This window comes from Petromyzon marinus, chromosome 59 (genome assembly GCF_048934315.1).
Source record: "Petromyzon marinus isolate PM22_M1 ecotype Great Lakes invasive population chromosome 59, UKy_Petmar_22M1.pri1.0, whole genome shotgun sequence".
NCBI classification, from domain to species: Eukaryota; Metazoa; Chordata; class Hyperoartia; order Petromyzontiformes; family Petromyzontidae; genus Petromyzon; species Petromyzon marinus.
In genome coordinates this window covers 11,212,931-11,232,237 of record NC_133725.1, presented here as the reverse complement: position 1 = coordinate 11,232,237, position 19,307 = coordinate 11,212,931, and the positions used below count along the sequence as shown (strand labels likewise).

At 43.1% G+C, this 19,307-nt stretch overlaps 1 long non-coding RNA gene across 2 annotated transcripts; it reads right to left on the bottom strand.

Annotated features, from left to right (window-relative positions):
- Positions 1-732: 732 nt before the first annotated feature.
- On the bottom strand, positions 733-18,155 carry LOC142905850 (uncharacterized). Of its 2 annotated transcripts, none has more exons than XR_012929850.1 (5): positions 17,853-18,155; positions 14,598-14,720; positions 13,581-13,739; positions 9,789-12,827; positions 733-1,782 (listed from the first exon to the last, which is right to left on the bottom strand). It is a non-coding gene; the product is annotated as an uncharacterized LOC142905850 (long non-coding RNA). The 2 variants fall into 2 exon arrangements; XR_012929851.1 differs by lacking the exon at positions 733-1,782 and adding an exon at positions 4,981-5,945.
- Positions 18,156-19,307: the final 1,152 nt, after the last annotated feature.

Sequence of the window (19,307 nt, the reverse complement as noted above, 5' to 3'; positions counted from 1 at the left end):
AAAGGTCGTGATCTGAGCGTGGCTTTTTTCACTCCAGCCCTGCCTCCAGACAGTCTCGTCCCTTCACCTGATGAAGGCCGCTTGTGTTGTGGCCGAAACGTCGTGATTTTTGTTACTTTATTTTTTACCTACGTGACTTTACCCAATAGAACCAGAGTATAGCGTGTGTTGCTTTTACGTCCAACAGATGGCGCTGTTTTTCAAAAAAAGCATATTTTTACCGAAAAAGCCAATGAGTATATTTTTACCTGTCACAGGTGTGACATCTATATAATAGTAGGTATATAACAACATAGTATGTATATAAAAACATGCGTGTATTCGAATGCAACGTTGTGTCAAAATTTCAAAGCAATCGGTGAAGAACTTTCGGAGATTTAAGATTTTGAACAAACGAACATTTACATTTTTATTTATATAGATTGTTATTCTGTTTATTTGCTTCCCGTATGAATAGAGATTACTTAAATACAGTTTTTTTTTCAATCACTGCAACTTTATAGTCAAGACAATAATGCTCGTAGAGTAATACCCCGATGTATGTCTTCCCCCTTTTTACGTCGTTTGGCAAATACGTGGTAACGTGATGATTAACACCGCCGCTTCATTGATTTGCGTCGCATCAAGACACATCTACGTCGCTGACAGCATCACCGTGCGTCCTTTCTCGTTGTTGTCAGTGTGAATTCATGAATTAAGAAAATTACGACAGAGACAAGCAGACACAATGTCTCCATTTATCACCACAATTTATTTAGATTCACACTATCAGACTGGAGAGGTGACCGAGTGGTTCAGAGGTCCACAGTGGTGAGATGTTAACTTCCTCGCCTGGTAATGCAGGAGGTCGTGGGTTTGACCCCGACCCTGATGCATGTATTTTTTTGGAATTTTAGTGTCTCTCTCCCCGTGGTTGCATGGACTTTTCTCCAATTCCTCCGTTTTTTTTTCTCTCTCCACATTTACAAGCGCGCGTTTAGAGTATTTAGCCGCTCAAAATTTCCACGTGATAAGCCACTTTGTCGAATTATTGTTTGGGACCAGGTCACTTCTGAAAAAGAGCTACATAGCTCAGTGGGCCTTACCTGGTAAAATCAAACATCGTTTATAGGTTGAAAATAGTTGATGGGTCCCGAGAACTCAGCCAGTACTGCTGCGATCATGAGTGTGAATCAGGGCAGTGAGCAGGATGATCTCATCCCGCTCGAAAAAAGGATACAAACTAAGCCTCATTGTGTTACGTTCATGTTTTACACTTGGTACGGTTAAATCCCATCTCTGAGCATTATAAATATAATTTTTGACTGTTACATGACAAAAAAAAATTCTCCAGCAGGGTGCGTGTGAAGATGCTGCCTCCTCGTGTGCTGATTGAGACATTGCCAAAACCGGTCCTGAGTTTGCTTGTATTGAACCAAAGTTGCTGCAATTATTAAATTCCTAGATGGTCGTGATACTTAAGCGATGTGTAAAACTAAACGTTTACATTGTTATGCAGAGGGACAGATATATGAAACGAAGCTTCTTAATGTTTTGACTTGTAATCTCCACAATAAAAACATAATTATTGTGTTATATGTATTACTGTATACAATTATGCGTTCAATTAGTACCCATATCGAACAGAGAGGGTCCTCGCCTCTACACATTTGGCAGTTTACCACCATTGCTTCAAGCGATGTTGGCTCTGCTGATGAGACACTGCATGTCGAAAACGCTCCAGAGGCTGCTTGTGTTGAACTTACAATGCTGTGGGTTGTGCAGTCGCAGAAGGTCACGTGTCTGATGGGATGTGTAAACAAAAAAACATTTAGACAAATGAAGCAACTGTTGTGTCAACCTATTTATGGTGTGGATAAAATGGCTACTTGATATATCAGATACATATTCTTAGCTCTTTCGGTAAAGTCACGTTGAAGGGAAACAATAAAATATATATAAAACAATAAAAATTCTCACGACGTTTCGACCATAACACAAACGGTCGTCATCAGGTGTGTCGGTTTGCATAAATGTATTTTTAAACGGTGTATTTATTTATTTATAACAAAAAACGTCAGCGCCACGCGCAGCGATTTGGCAGTTTATTTAGGACTAGTCCATCTATGTTCTGAAAAGAGGAGGGGGGAGACGAAAAATTAATGTATGCTGTCTGAAAGCCACTGTAAGCGTGAACAATCAATTAAGACCTGAAATGGTTTATCAAATCTTTCCAATGACATCAGATACAGTCGTGGTATCTCCTTCCGAGGGATATTTTGTAACACGAGGCGATGGTGATGACGTTATTCTGCTCTGTGAGCGTTCTGAATGGATTATTAATCTCATGATAGTTAAATATGTTTGGGGGAAGAAATAACAGAAAGATTAATCAGATTGGTCTGAGTAATGTCATATTAAAGTGTGTATTACAGATGCGATGCGTCCCATCCTCAAAGTAAGTGTAGTGATATTTATATTCATAATAACAATTATTCTTATTAATAGAGTGCCCTTTTCGCCCAGGCTTATCGGAGTGCTTCAGACAAGATAAGTGACGTACATCAACAACAACCGCCGTTCGCCACTAAGTGGCGGTGGCGGAACTCCAATGGCTGGTTGTGGAATAGGGGTTATGATGAGAGATGTATCTTAGGCGAATAGATTGGATGACCTATATCTAAATCACCCGGTATGTGCTCGATTTCGCTAGGCCTTAGAAGCTCGGCAGAGTTGAGCGTGGATATACTGTAGCCTGGATGTATGACTGATTAATTGCCAGCACGCACAAAGACGGTGCCGTAGCCAGCGTGAGCAGGAAAGGACAGTGCAGAAAAATCCATTGTTGTTCTGCAGTCCCCCCCCCCCTCCATCTGCACCAACGCACTACTGACCAGCGTGGTGAAGTATGGTCATATATACCTCACGACCCGCAAGACTTTGGGAGGCCCTCATCCAGCAGTGGATTGCTAAATTCTGGGCTGTTTATGTACATGCACATCTGGATTAGGGGTTGCAGTGTGGGGTAAGTATCTGCATTTGGGCTTAATGGTGGGGGTTATGACTGGGGATTATACAGGTAGGAACAACAGGTTCCACACACGAAAAAGATGGCAAGCTACCCTTTTTAGATGTCCTAATTAAAAGGAGACCTGATGGTTCAATGAGCCACTCTGTCTACAGGAAAGCTACCCATATGGATGCTCACTTAAAACCGGATTCCCACCACCATCCATCCCAGAAGAATTCCCTCATCAAGACTCTATACCATAGAGCCCAATGCATTTCCGACCAGGAACACATTGCCAGTGAACTCAAGCACGTACACCAAGCTCTCAAGGCTAATGGTTACTCCGACTACACAATCCGCAAAACCATCACTCCAACCATGAAGTAGGATCCTCTTGACGAGCCATTCAAAACCATCACCTTACCCTACATTGCGGGGGTCACAAAAAATATCTCCAAAATCCTGAATAAACACAAGATCCAGGTCCGATTCAACACAGTACATAAAATCCGTGATCTGGTTCCGTCTGTAAAAGATGTGTTCCAGACATACAGTACCCGGGCGTCTACAAACTAAGTTGCCTCTGTGGAAGCAGCTACATTGGAGAAACCAAACGACATATCTCAGACCGCATCCGTGAACATAAAGCAGACTTGAAACACGGTAGGACGAACACCTCAGCCGTGGCAGATCACTTTTATTATTCAGTGGGCTCACATGACATTGACTTCTCCAAGACGGAGGTTCTCTGCAAGCCACCTGGCTACCATGAGAGATCTGTTCATGAGGCTATCCACATATACAAACACAGAGACAATTTCAACCGAGAAGATGGATTCCGGCTTAGTAACCATTGGAAAGACGTTATAAACCATTTCGGTTTTTGATTGATTGTATTTTACGGTGACTTTCAGACTGCAATCCATTTGCTGGCATTGCCTCTTAGTACCTTTCACACGACGGTCAATAGTTTAGTTTATAGCATTTTGTATAATAATAAATAGTATAACAGTGTAATGTTAAATATAATTGATAAGGCAATATATAGTACCGTAATTGTATAGTGAATATACAGCAGTGTGGTATACAGTAGGGTTAGTAGAATAATACATAGTGTAATACTACAAGTCTAATATTTTATAGTCTAAAGTATAGGGTAGTGTATAGTAACGCATTGTATAATTCAAGGGTGGGGTTTGTCTATGTATACGATATCATACAATGTAGTTTAGATTGGAAGGTATAATATTGTAATGTATAGTAGTCTAGTTTGTAGCATAGTTATAACGCAACACAGGACAGAGCAGCGCACCGTGGCTGTTTCCCCCTCTTCCCCCCCCCTCCTCCGTTCCGAACATAGATAGACTCGTCCGTCTGAACCAAGCTCGTCGCTCTCCGTGGTGTTAATCCCTTATACTAACATCATGCTAATCCCCCAGTTACATGCTAATTTACTGTTGATATGTAAACTCCTCTCCCCCCTTCCTCCGTTCCGTACATAGATGAACTCGTCCGTCTGAACAAAACTCGTCGCTCTCCGTGGTGCTCATCCATCACACCAACATCATGCTAATCCCCCAGTTACATGCTAATTCATATGTAAACTCCTTTGTCAAGACGCTCTGTTCCTCCCACACAGCTTAAAAGACGCTTCCAAGCTTGGCAGGGTTCACTCAAGCGCTGTCTTCCGGACAGTCCTGTTTCTTCACCTGAGGAAGGCTACTTGTGTTGTGGCCGAAACGTCGTGAGAATTTTATTCTGCTATTATTTGTATTATTTTATCTCCATTCTACGTGACTTTACCGAAAGAACCCATAAGAGATTCCACACTGCCCACCAGGGATTATTTGTCTATCTGTCTGTCGTGCATAGCCGGAATTACATCCGCATAATTTGACTGCCATCTAGCGGGTAATGACAGTTTTGTGCTCTATAACAGTCAAGTATGGCTAATGATTCTGAGCACATACGTACATCATCAAACACTTGCATCAGTGACTTCAAACTTTATTTGACTGCAGGAATTCATATTATTTGGTTCTTTCGGTAAAGTCACGTAGATGGAAAATAAAAAAAATGTTTCATAAGAGCCAAAAACTTGGAGTGCATAATGTCAGCAGTATTAGTTCAATACAAAGCAAGCTATGGGCTCGCTTCGACATTCAGTGTCTCATCAGCAGTCAGGCTTGCCCCAACCATCGTTGGTGAATCGCAAGATACTAAAGATGCTAATAAGCAAAGACGCCCCACCCCCGATAACTTCAAGATAATGGGTCCGAGTTTTCACGCAAAATGGTATAGTGTACTGTAATGTATTCTGATATAAAGTACACATTACTCAATTGGGATTATACATAGCCACCCCCTACTGTGAAAACTGGCAGGACCCTCCTGAAAAAGAGCCACGAGGCTCACTCAGTGAGGCAGCGGCGGCCCTGGACCCGCTGCTGCCAGCAATCGGCGCCCCCCAAACCCCAGGGGCAGATCGAGGCTGAGTTTTTTGGTAAACTGGGAAACATTTTGCCCCTATTTTCCGTCCAATATTAATTATTTATTTAAAGAGGTATAATTAATCGGTTTGTCCGTCCGTCTGTCCAATTAATCAATTGTCAGAAATGTTGAGAAATTAATTACAGGTTTTTTTTCCTCGAATTTGGCACCCCACTTAACTTTACGCCCTAGACGACCGCCTAGATAGCCTACATGGACGTGTCGCGCCTGCAGTGAGGCTTTCCTGGGTAAACGAGCCTCATAATTCTAGATTTAAAGCTTTAGTGACTGCTAGGATCCATACTCTTTGGTTCTATTGGGTAAAGTCACGTAGGTGAAAATAAAATAACAAAAAATCACAACGTTTCAGCCACAACACAAGCGGCCTTCATCAGGTGAAGAGACGAGACTGTCTGGAGGACAGCGCTGGAGTGGAAGAAGCCACGCTTAGAGCACGACCTGTAAGCTGTGTGAGAAGAAAAAGACCAAGCGCCTTGACAAAGGAAATAGCATATAATTTAGCATTGAAATGGCTCATTGAAATAGCTAAGTTAAAGTATACACATCTGCAGAGGGAGCCCTTGACAAAGGAATTAGCATCGAATTTAGCATTGAAATAGCTGAGTGATTAGCTTGTAACTGGTCACAGAAATAGCTATGTTAAAGTTAGAGCATATACATTCACCGAGGCACCTAGTACTCATCAAACAGGAGAATTTAGCGAAACACAACCACGCTCAGACATCGGACCTGTGTGCGAGCAAACAAGGTGTTCTGATAAAGAAATTAGCATAAAAATTAGCATTTGATTGGCGGATTTTAGGAAAGAGGTGGTGTACGTGCCGGTGGACTTGCAGTTTGGCGCGGGGGGGGGGGGAAGGGGGGAGGGGGAGTTTACTTATTGATGGTGTGAAAAGGGGGAATTTATAAGAGCTGCGAAAGTTTGGGGTACCACTACTTGAAAAAATATACTGTACCATTGAAATTAGTTTAATGTTTAGTTCGATTTAGAACATCTTTCCAATGGTTGCTTAATTTGAAACCATCCTCTCGGTTGAAATTGTGTCTGTGTTTGTAGATCTGAATTGCTTCATGAACAAATCTCTGATAAAAGCCCGTGAATTTGCAAAGAACCTTGGTATCGGAGAAAATTATATCGTGATCCCCTACAGCGTTGTAACAGTGATCAGCCACGGCAGAAGAATTCGTTTTGCCGTGTTTCAAATCTGATTTGTGCTCGCGAATTCGGTCAGAGACATGTCGCTTTGTCTCACCGATGTAGCAATCACCGCAGGTACAACTCAATTTGTAAACCCCGGGGTACTGTAAATCAGGAATGACATCCTTCACGGATGGGATCAGATCACGAATTTTGTGTACTGTATTGAGCCGGACCTGGATCTTGTGTTTGTTTAGAATTTTGGAAATCTTTTTAGTAACGCCTGCTATATATGGAAGTGTGATGGTTTTGACCGGAGTATCAAGTGGTTGTTTCTGTATGGAGGGAGAGACAGCTTGGCGGATGGTGCGGTCAGAGTAACCATTCCTTTTGAGGGCCAGGTGTACATGTTTTAATTCACTGGTCAGGTTGTGTTGGTCCGAAATGCAATGAACCCAATGGTATAAAGTTTTGATGAGATAATTCTTTTGGGCTGGGTGGTGGTGGGAATCAGGTTTCAAGTAGGAATCTGTGTGGGTGGGTTTCCTGTAGACAGAATGCCCCAATGAGCCATCAGGTCTCCTCTCAAACAGAACATCGAAGAATGGTAGCTTGCCATCTTTCTCCACTTCCATGGTGAATTTGATGGCGGGATGTCTGGAATTGATGGGGTGTAGGAAAAGGTTCAAAGCTGGGAGGCTTTGTGGCCAAATGACGAAAGTGTCATCCACATATCTCTTCCCCTGGGAAGGTCTGAGGGTGGAAGTCTGGATGGCGTCTGATTCAAATTTCTCCATGAAAATATTGGCTATCACTGGTGACAAGGGGGAACCCATGGGGGTACCCTCATTTTGTTTGTAGAAGGAGCCATTCCAAGTAAAGTAGGTATTGTTGAGGCAGTGCCTAACCAGTGCAGGTGTATCGGCGTCTAGTCCATGTTGGACCAAATTTTCAATTATTTCAATGGTATCAGGTACTGGGACCTTGGTGAACAAAGAGACCACATCGAAGCTGACAAGGATATCGTCAGGGGACAGTACAACGTCTTTGACCATAGAGACCAATTGGGCTGAGTTAAGTACTGCTGAGGTGGTCTTGTCAGTGAAAGGCAGCAAGGAATATGACAGAAAACGGGCTAGTCTATAGATAGGGGAGTTGATCGTGGATACGATGGGTCGTAGTAGGAGCCTTCTTTATGGATCTTGGGAAGACCATAGAATCTAGGGAGTCTTGCAGCAGAAGGTTTTAGGGAGGGACGTTTAGTTGGGTCGATTAGGGAGGTCGAACTTGTGATGATCTTGTTGGTTTTCATCGCTAGGCTATTGGTAGGGTAATTTTTAATTTTTGAGTAACTTCCATCGTTGAGCAGATTCTGGATTTTGTTGTTGTATGAATCTTTATCCATAATTACAGTAGCGTTGCCTTTATCGGCTGAGAGGATGACTATATCACTTCTGTTTTTTTTTAATTCGCGAGTTCAGAGCATTCATTTTTGCTGATGTTACTAATGGGTTTCTTAGCATTCTTAAGAATAGGGGCTATTTCAGCTCTCACAACATCTGCTTGGATGTGTCCCACGCCTTTGAGGGCTACATCGACCTGAGAGATGATATCATCTACTGGTATGTGTTTTGGGGTGACAGCAAAATTCAGTCCCCTAGCCAGTACTGTTTTCAGATTGTCCGAAATCGGCGTGCTACTCTGATTAATGACGATTTTGTTGACGTCGAGTTTTGTTATATGTGGAACTGGGTTCTTCTTTAATAGCTGGTTGAATTTAGAAATCAGGTTAGCTTTACATTTGACTGACAGTGAATCAGCAGAAGCAGTCATGTTGTCTATGTGATTTCAATCCGCACCAACCGGCATGTGCACCCGCATGTACACCACCTCTACACCGTTCATCATGCTAAGTCGGCCAATCAAATGCTAATTTTTATGCTAATTCCTTTGTCAAGGCACCTTGTTTCCTCGCACACAGCTTAACGGTCGCGGTCTGAGCGTGGCTGTGTTTCACTCCAGCGCTGTCCTCGAGACAGCCTGGTTCCTTCACCTGATGAAGGCCGCTTGTGTTGTGGCTGAAACGTCGTGATTTTTGTTGTTTTATTATTTACCTACGTGACTTTACTGAATAGAACCAAAGAGTATGGATCCTTGCAGTCACGAAAGCTTTAAATCTAGAATTGATAACCTCTACGGGGAGGGCTTTCACCTATCTGTTAGAGCTTTAAACAGACAACGGGACAAGAAGTCACAGCTCATCGAGACTCTGACCTTCCTCAAAAGATGCCGCGATCACAAGGTAATACCCATCGCTTTCACACTCATTTCTGCTGTATCTTCTCCAAATTCTAAACAGATTCTGTTTAAGGCCAGCCTATCTTAAATCTCAGAGAGGATAAGGCTACACCGATTTGAACTCGATACTTTAGACAGGACTCTCCTACAAGCTAATTTAATGTTAACACAAAAAATGTCACCTTCTGATTGGAATCACATAGACAACATGACTGCTTCTTCTGCTGATTCACTGTCAGTCAAATGTAAAGCTAACCTAATTTCTTTCTGATTGAGAGGGGGTCAAATATATAACATTTTTGACATGCGTTTTTTCTGGATTTTGTTGTTGTTATTCTGTCTCTCACTGTTCAAATAAACCTACCATTAAAATTATAGACTGATAATTTCTTTACCAGTGGGCAAACGTACAAAATCAGCAGGGGATCAAATACTTTTTTCCCTCACTGTATATATAAATAAATAGTGCATATTTAGTGTATTATTGAGTGCATGTTTACGTGCTCTAACCCAAATATCCCGATTATGGACTCAAAAAACCGCTGGGAGACTTCTCACTCAGACCCGTAGCAAGACGATATCGCCCCAATATTCAAATTGTTCAAATATCCCCTGACTGAGTCCAGGATCAATTTAAAGATCATACTCGGCATTCTGAAGGTCCTCCGTGGTCTGACAATGATCACGTTGCCATGTTTACGCTTCTTATAAATATTTTTGCCCGTTGAATCAATCACCAAACCCAAGTGACGGTAATGTTACGGTAAAAAAAATCTCAGTGGGTGACCTCTGGGCAGAGCATGACCTTGCAAACAGACGACCAATCGAGTGAAATAAACATGGGAAACGCACCTCGATGAACAGGCTGACTTCCCTGTGTGTTTGGACAAACTCATTCATCACAGGCAAAACGAACATGTCCCGAATGCCCACGTCCTTCAGGAACTGCATCTGGAGGTGTTGGCACACCAATTGCATCACCTAGCAAAAGAGGAAAACAGCAGGAACGACGTGAATACATCATCGCCATGCAGCAGTCTACGCCCGTCAATTTCTCACAGCGGTAATAAGGTCCTTAGGTGTCTGGGAGCACAAGGCAGGTGCAGGTGGGTGAGTCATAATTTCCATCCCTGACGCCAAAACTTATTTCAGGCTGTGCAAGAGATAATGACATGGGTTAATTGTCACACAAGCCACTTAGAAAGCTGCCATGCTGTTAATGGTTAGTAAACTGAACTCACAGACCAGAGGTCGCTAAATGGGCACACCACAGTTAGCTGATCGGCAAGTCACGTGTGATCCAGCAAAGTGTGGCTTTCAGCCGGCTCTTCCAACACATCTGGTCAACGTGGAAAAGTAGAATATGGGACCTTCCTGGTGTGGACTAATCAGTTTCAAAGACAATGCATATATTATCAGAGCATGTTTCCATGTTCACCACAAGTACGTGGTTAATCCAGACAGGATTCCTTGAATGAGGATTCTGTTTGGTGTTTTAACATCTTGACACCTGTTGTATTGCCAGAATGGGTAAAACCTATTGCTAAATGGAAAATTAGACCAAATACTCGTAAAGAGTTCGCTCTCATGAAGGTCTTTTCACCAGCGGTCGTGTGACCAAGCAATTGCAGAACTGCACTTTTATATAAGTCAGGTCAGAGCCAGATACACATTGGAGGATAAACATCCCACGGTGGCTGGGCAATTGTTGTGCAATAATGTCAGGTCAAACTTACTTAGGATATTTACAGGTGCGTTTTATTCATGCCGTATATATTAATGCACACATTGTGTAGTGGTATTATTATTAAACTCACCTTTAATGACGATGACCATAAACATGATTAAGAGTGTGACTATTAATGAATGTGCGACTGTACGATGTGGACGTAGCGGAGGGGCCCCCCACGGTGAGCGGTGACGCAACGCGCGCAGTGGCCCGCGTCACGTGGTTGGCACCTCACGTGCACAGAGCGAGGCAGGCAGAGCCAGAGGGGGGGGGTGGCGTTGCCTAGGCGACGTTGGCGTCCTCGCGGTCTACTCCACGGTCAAGCTGCGTGTCACTTGGTGACCCCCCCACCGCCTCTTACTGGACACCTGTGAGTGAGAGCTTGATAGCGCTTCGGATTTTGATTCCGAGTACAGTGTGCACAGCACCTGTACGGCGAATCCTCGTTTAACGCAGTAGATGCGTTCCTGAAAAGTGCCGCGTTAAGCGAAAACTATTTCCCCCGTAATGAATGTCCAAGCGTAGTCAGAATTGGGTTACAAACAACTTGAGGGGACGCCGCCGCGTTACCGTCTCGTCTCGCTCAACCGCGCAGCTCAAGAAAGTAGTTCGGCGTCGACCGCTCACAAGTCGCCTTATGGCGGTGCGCGTTCCCTAAATGAAGGCAGCCGCGTTATAGCGTGAACACACGGGACAGACCCAGTTGTCGTGTGCGGGTCAACTCCCTGAGATAAACTTGCTGCCGACTTCATGCGTTGTATACGCCCAGTGCTCAGCCAATTGTTGTGAGCGTCGCTCCTCTGCCCTCTGTTGTTAATGGAGGGAGACTGCACCCAACTGCCAAGTATCATCCTTCGCGAGCCTCTTCAAAATGCTCATCTTGACACCGCTGGAAGCAGTCATCGGCCTTGACCTCACCCCGCTTGCACCAATCGCACAACATCACAGCGTTGACTCTCAACTGTTACTTGTGTAGAGGGGGTCAGATTGTCCAGACATTCGGTTGATACTAATAGGGTTTATTTGCCAGTATTGTAGATTATTTGAATTACATTTGTTTGGGCGTCAGGGTGGTGCAGTGGTCACGCCCGTGCATGGCATCTTCTGAAGGAGTGCCTGGTTTCACTTTCCTAATTCTGGTCCCTTTCTCTGCAAGGGTTTACTCCCATAGCAAAACAACAACAAACACATACAATGTAACTGGTACTACCCAAACATTTGGGATTGTTTTTGTTATGCTGCCTTGCCCAAAATGGCATTTGGTGATAAAAAATTTTTGGCAGGAATTGATGCACTAATGCAATTTGAACTCTTATATATTTTTATTTCATGACTTGCTTAGCGTTCATATTCTTGGTTGTTTCGGTAAAGTCACGTAAATAGAAAACAAGAAATAAAATTCAAATTAAATTAAAAAAAAATAAAAAATAACAAATAAAAAATACATTTAAAATAATAAAAGCAAAAAACCTAGGACGTTTCAATCGCAACACAAGCGGTCTTTATTTTATTGTTTTTTGTTTTCTATTTACGTGACTTTACCGAAAGAACCAAGAATATACATTCCTGCAGTCACGAAAGTTAAGTCAAAATTTGCTTCGCGTTCCTTTACTTTGCCCTCCCATCTGTTTGTACTGTTGTTTGTTGTTGTAACTTTCTGACTCGCCCCGACTGGACATCTGTGAAAAAAGAGCTTCATAGCTCATCAGATTCGTCCAGCCTAATTAAAGATTCTGATTCGGACATTAACTGACCCAGTTTTCGCGTGGAGATCACGGCCAGGATGCGGAACAAAGGGACCACCGGTCACACTCACGTGGAATGCCTAGGGCATTGCACAGCATTTAAATGGACTAGTTTCGTGAGATTTAGTGGTGGCTTAGGGAAGGCCTTTATTCAACAATGTATATCATGTATATCATGGCCGATAAGAATTTTTATAGTCATACACCATAGCCCACGATTTCCTGCACCGTTCATTCACTTGAGGAGACTGCACATGGTGGAGATGGATGACCCTCGGTATCCTGTCCCAAAGTGATTCCAGTGGTTCAGGTAGTGGAAGAGTTGCTAGAGCTTCTGGCTCTTGCCGAAGCCTTGTGACTTTGGGATGAGAGCGTGGTAGGATGAGTGAAGCGTGGAGCTAAAGCTCCTGGAACATCCTGTACCCAAACAACACCAAACATTCAAAATCTTACAATGCTGCTGTTCCAGCACGAACAACATAACAATGAACAACATTTTCACAAATTCAACGTAATGCAGGAAATTGAGAGGCTCGAGGTTAATTTCAATGTCAGAGCACCGAGCCAATGCCATTGAGGTCCTCCGTTCAAAATTCAGTGAGCCATCTATCAACAAACGTTCCTGCGAATTGAGGGCAGGAATGCTGTGGTCTGAACTTGGTCACCAATGGCTGCACAGTAAACATCATGTCAAATGTGTTTTTGATCACTGAAGCATATCCCAGCTCTGAGGGTTTGAATTCCATTTGACGTGTAATGAATTATCTTCAGCTTGGATTTCTGGTAAAGCACATCAGTGGAAACTTGTCTCTGAACCAGGAGTTCCTTGTTCGACAAACTGTGTTTCTGGAACATTCAAGCATCCTCAAGTGCCGTGGATAAGTAAGAGTTTTATCGTTCCACTATTGTTTTGTGCACCGTATCAGCTTTAACAGGATTTGCCCAAAAAGCCTTAGCAAGGAAGGATGAGTCTTTGTAAGTTAGCAAATAGAGAGGGTGGAGACCTCAGCATGTAGACATCTCAACCACAACTCTACCTGGTCTCTGTTATTTATTTAATGAGCCAGCCCTTGCCACACTGAGGTTATACGAATGAACCTTGCATGCCACAGACAGGGCAGTGAACGGCAGTTGCTGCTATTGTTTTGGTTGTTTGTAGTTTTTTCTTACCCAGCGATGGCAAGCTCGTACTCCGAGTGCCCATAGAAGGAGGCTGGGTCAAAGATGACGGGCCCTTCATTAATCTCTGCAGCGGTTCCCAGTCCATAGGTCACCGTGGAGCAGTGCCGGAACCACCTCTACGTCCCGGAAAAAATCCCCCAACCGAAGCTGCACACCACGCAAAAAACAACACCACTTTATTCATGATAACGTTGTTTTCGAGTTAGATCGCATAAATTTACAAGCATCGTACACCCACCTCCAATTTCCATTAGGCAATTGCCAGAAGTCAGAACGCTTCTGGCAATTGCTTGATGATGCTGGTTGTAATCACCAGCGAAAGGTCGTACTCGTTTGAAAATGTTCTGCGTTTCCTCTCTAACACACCAGAGTGCCGAGCACTAACATAAATGGCACGTTCTGTTCATGTCAGAAACATTACTAATGGGCTGTGTTGGGTGGATGTGGGTGTACGACGCATTTACACTTACGCGATCTAAGCCAAAAAAAACTTTATCATGAATAATATTGGTCGCGAAAGCCTGCGTGTGAAACACCACTTTACCTTTAAAGTCACCTCGAAAACCCACTGCGATCAAATGGGTTTCCCATATGGCTGTGCACATGATGAGCTACACTGCTGCATGTATTAACTCTTTAATGCTCCGAGATGACTGCAAGTTGCGGGGTGCATCCCGTTCACCGCTGAATCTCGTGTACGTCATCGGAACGTAATAGGAAGTAAATATTAAATAACTTTATCGGTACCGTGGATCCCACAAGGCCGTGCGGGAAGGTGTGTAGCACAGTTTGGTACCAGCTATAATAGAGTGCTGTCCTGTCGCTACGGTGCTCTGCGGCGAGTACAATGTCTTTAAAAACAACGGCGCTATGCCTCTCTAAATAAAATTACCGCTGAACCGCTTGCGCGTTCCGAGATTCGGTGGTGAACGAGACCCATCCTGAAATGAGCAGTCGTCTCGGAACAGGAAAGGGTTAAGGGCGAGAGTGAAACAGCTTACGAACCTGAAGCCGAGACCAGAGCTCGCGGGTTTCCCGTTCACCGTAGTCCTTCTCTATCATGTCCAGCTGAAGCTGCAGTCGCTGCCGTGAGAAGAACGTCACCCAGTCCTCCTGCCACTCATTCAGCTGGTGGCATTAATATGGTTTTATTACGGACATTTGAAAACATAAGCAAATAATACCTACTTTATTTGGCCAATCCTTGACCTAAAACAGTGATATTCACTCATTTTCGGAGGGGGGCCACTTTCGCGAATAAGACATTATCAGTGAAAGAGCCATCTCACATTTGAAACCATTGGGGGGTTTGACAGCATGATGGGGTGTTTTCACTTGTGTGTATTGTCGGGGACTGCACGTCAGGGGTCGCAGTAAAAAGGACACCAGGGACTGCCACCGGCCCGCGGGCCTTGCAATGAAGAACACGGACTTAAGATGTCACCCAGAAACGTTGAATTTTACGTACAAATGGCTGGGTAATTCTTAAGACATAATTCGACACTCATGTTATGTACCGATTATCATGCTGTAGTCTTTGAACATCTCATTTCAGCCACCAATTGATATCCTCATAAAAAATTACAACAGCATTGATCCTAACGATAGGTTCTGCGCTTAATTCCCGCACCTCCGTTTAGCACGGTTGGCTATGTACGGTGGAAAGGAAGTTCAACATACATTCATACAAGTCTGTCAAACCCGGCTGAGTGTAATTGGTAATTAGCGAAAACATAACTGATTATGTGAACACTGGTTATGAAAGATCGATCTCTGAGGGAACTTCAGTGACATCTGGTGATGTCAGTTGTAACTGTGTGCCCTGTTATCAATGGTACAACTGTGTGCAATGGAAGAAAATATATGCATTTTTTAATCAAATATATTATTTCATAAATGTGTGTACTTATGCAAGATAAAATGTACGCCAATCTAGTTCTTCTTAAAATGTAACCTTAAACCAATGTTACCATCATCAGTGGTTAATAGACTATTACACAAAGGACTCTCATATTTCTACGATGTAATACTAATTAGACTGACATCTGAACAACAGCTGATTTTACCGCTTCATGATAAAACTAATTTAATCAAGTTAACATTATTGCCGTTCCTATAAAACTTTGGTCACCCAGGCTGTCCTTCAACAAAAGGGTATATTAAATCTACAATATAGTTTTTCTGGGTTAGATCGCATAAAAATAAATGAGCCGTTAAACCCACCACCACCTAACAGCCAATTAGTAAGGTTGTCACGTAAACGGAACATGCCAATCCGCTACTTGTACAGCAAACCGAAGTGTTGGAGAGAAAATCCACAACATTTACAATCTGAGTATGACGTTTCGCCAGTAATTACAACTATCATCATTAGGTGGACAGCCAAATTCGTAGAGAAATCCTCCTGTTTCATTCCTTGGAGGGATAGATGTGATGACGTCACTTGTGAGCCCTTCACGAATTGGAATGTTCTGTTTATGTGACAAACCTTACGAATTGGCTGTGTCGGTGGTGGCGGGTTTAACGACAAATTTATATTTTAACGATCTAACCCCAAAAAAACGATATTATGGATGATATTGGCCGCGAAAGCCTACGTGTTAAACGGGTATATTAAAATTTAAATGGGCTACAACCAGTTTCATGACTTTAAAGCGGAGATCACATGTGGGATGTAACCACAGCATATAGCCGTATGAAACCCACATACTCTACATCCTCCTGCCCCGGGTCCATACCTGTTGAGAGAAATTCAAGACTGAAATTTTTATCAAAATCTGTAAAGCACATAAGAACCTTAATTTAGCAGTCTCAAACTGACTGGGACCCCTGTCGTGACGGAGCAGCTGAACATTGCACAAAATCATCAACGCATATACAGATATATACCAAGGGTGACCAACTTTCCTGACCCTACCAGCAGCATACCATAATCTTCAGGTGGCCGCGGGAGCCACAAGAGATAAAGATTAGCCATACAGAAGTTGACTCGTGTCGACTGGCTGTGTAATTTTGAGTTTAGAAATCTCAGTGCCCTGGGAGTACTCATGGCCTGCCTCCGATACCAGATTGTTCTCACTTCATATAAAGTTAAATTGAAGAGTTACAAATTAGCAGCGCCTCTGCAGAGCCACACTTGAACTGCCCAGGAGCCACATGCAGATGCCGAGTGATGGTCTGGCCAACCATGGTATTTTCTGTACATTATAGACTTGTAAATCTAGCGTATATAAAAAAAATAGCTGAAAACATTTATTTTAGCATTTACTCTATTGCCCTTTAATGAATGAATAGCAAAACTACATGAACTCTCTCCTAAAGCCTTCTTTTGGCTAGCAGACCTTGACATTTATCTCCTGAACATATTGCGATAATATTCTTGGTTCTTTCGGCAAAGTCACGTAGAAGGGAAATAATACAAATAAAATATAATATAATAAAATTCTCACGACATTTCGGCCACAACGCAAGCAGCCGTCCTCAGGTGAAGAAACAGAGCTGTCGGAAAGACAGCGTCTTAATAAACACTGCCCAGCGTTCACTGCCCAGTGTTCATTAAGACGCTGTCTTTCCGACAGCTCTGTTTCTTCATCTGAGGACGTCTGCTTGCGTTGTGGTCGAAACTTCGTGAAAATTTTATTATATGTTTTATTTGCATTATTTTATTATTTCCCCTCCACGTGACTTTACCGAAAGAACCAAGAATATGAATCCCTGCAGTCACGAAAGCTTTAAATCGAAAAATATTGCGATTAGCAAAAATATAAAGGGACGCAATGTTGAATGCTCTAAGTCTCCTTTGCAGAAGAGTTTGCCCTGATGGACTTAAATACAGATACTTTTAATAGCCATAATTCATATATTACCCAACATAATTCATATTCTGAAAAGTACATTGCACACACATGAACAATACAGTTCCCTTCATCACGAAGATGGCTAAAACAAAGAGATGAATGTGATTAGGTGTGGAAAAGCATGACCGCTGGCTGGCTAGTTGTGTTCATGTATGAAATAATGACAGCATGTGTCTATCTCATTCACTAGCTCAATCGCTTGATTTTTACGATTAATAAACAGCGGTATGAAATGTGTGTTTGTTTACACACAAATCGCCTGTTTACACATATTCATTAGATCCGATTAGCATGCCTACTCTCAGTGCGAAGGAATGTCAACATAATACATAGTTGACATGATGCTAGGGTTGGATCGGTGGGCCTAGTTTTCCACATGTTTTACATTTTCATGATTCAATACCGATAGTTTTCTCTTCCTTGTGAAGCCTCTCTCCAATCTTCCTGTTGTGAAGGTGCATTTCAGCCAGATGCTGCCCCAACAAGCCTGAGCCCCTGTCAGAGTGTACAACACAATAGACCTGTCAAAGAAAACATTAACTTTATCATATCAACAAACCCCAAGTAATAATTCATATGCAAACTAAACTACATCATATTTGTCCAGGTGGTCTGTGGCCGAGAACCTCGCTTGAAAATACGAATATATCAGTTCACATTCTGGTTTGGGTGACTCAAAACAATATTCTTCTGGGGTTTATACAATGAGTGTTACTTCCTGGGAAGTCAATCACATATAGACTATAAATGAAACCATTTTTTATTTTACCAGAGCTATTTTTCAGAATCGACCTGGCCACAAATGATAGCCTAACGAAGTGGCTTATCACATTGAAATTTATAGCAGCCAAATGCTCAAAATACTCATGTTTCTAAATGTGCAGGGAAAAACTGGAGAAACCGGAGAAAGATCTGCACGACCACGGGGAGAACATGCAAACTTCAAATATACAGCAGGCGTCAAGGTCGGGATCGAACCTACGAAGTCCAATATACCAGGCGAGGTGGTTAACATCTTCTAGCCACCATGGCGCCCCATTCTATGACTTATCCACCCACTCGTAAAGCCACCCACCCACTCACTCACCCTGCCACGTACTGAATCTCTAAACCAACAACTCAACCACCCACTCACTCACCCTGCCACGTACTGAATCTCTAAACCAACAACTCAACCACCCACCCACTCATCCAACCTCTCACTTACTAAACCAGCCACTCACCAACCCACCGACCCACTCATCCACCTATTCACTTAAAATAGTTCAACTACAATTGAATTATTTTAAATTCACCAGGTAAGGCCCACTGAGCTATACAGATCCTTGTCGGAAACGACGTGGCAAACAAATGATAGCTCAAAGAAGTGGCTTATCACGTGGACATTTATAGCAGCCAAAGCCTCTAAATGTATATTTCTAAATATGCATGAAAAACTCGGAGGTCCCAGAGAAAAATCCATGCAACCACAGGGAGAACATGCAAACTCCAAATATACAGGCGTCACGATCGAGATGGAATCCACGATGTCCTATACAAATGGCGAGGGAGTTAACATTCCGCTACCCTGGCGCTCCACTCTGACTCAGCCTCCCACCCACCCACTCAAACACCCAGCCAAGCACTCATGAACCCAATCACCCTGGCACCCACTCAATCGCGAAACCCACTCACTCATCAACACACCCAGCCACTCACTTAACCACTTACCTACGAACCCACCTGCATACCCCCCACTCACTAACTCAACGACCCACTCACTCAACACTCCACTAACCCACCCACTCACCTATTCATGCCCCAAATCACACACTGACCCATCCACCCACTTAATCTATAACTCATGCACTCACCCACC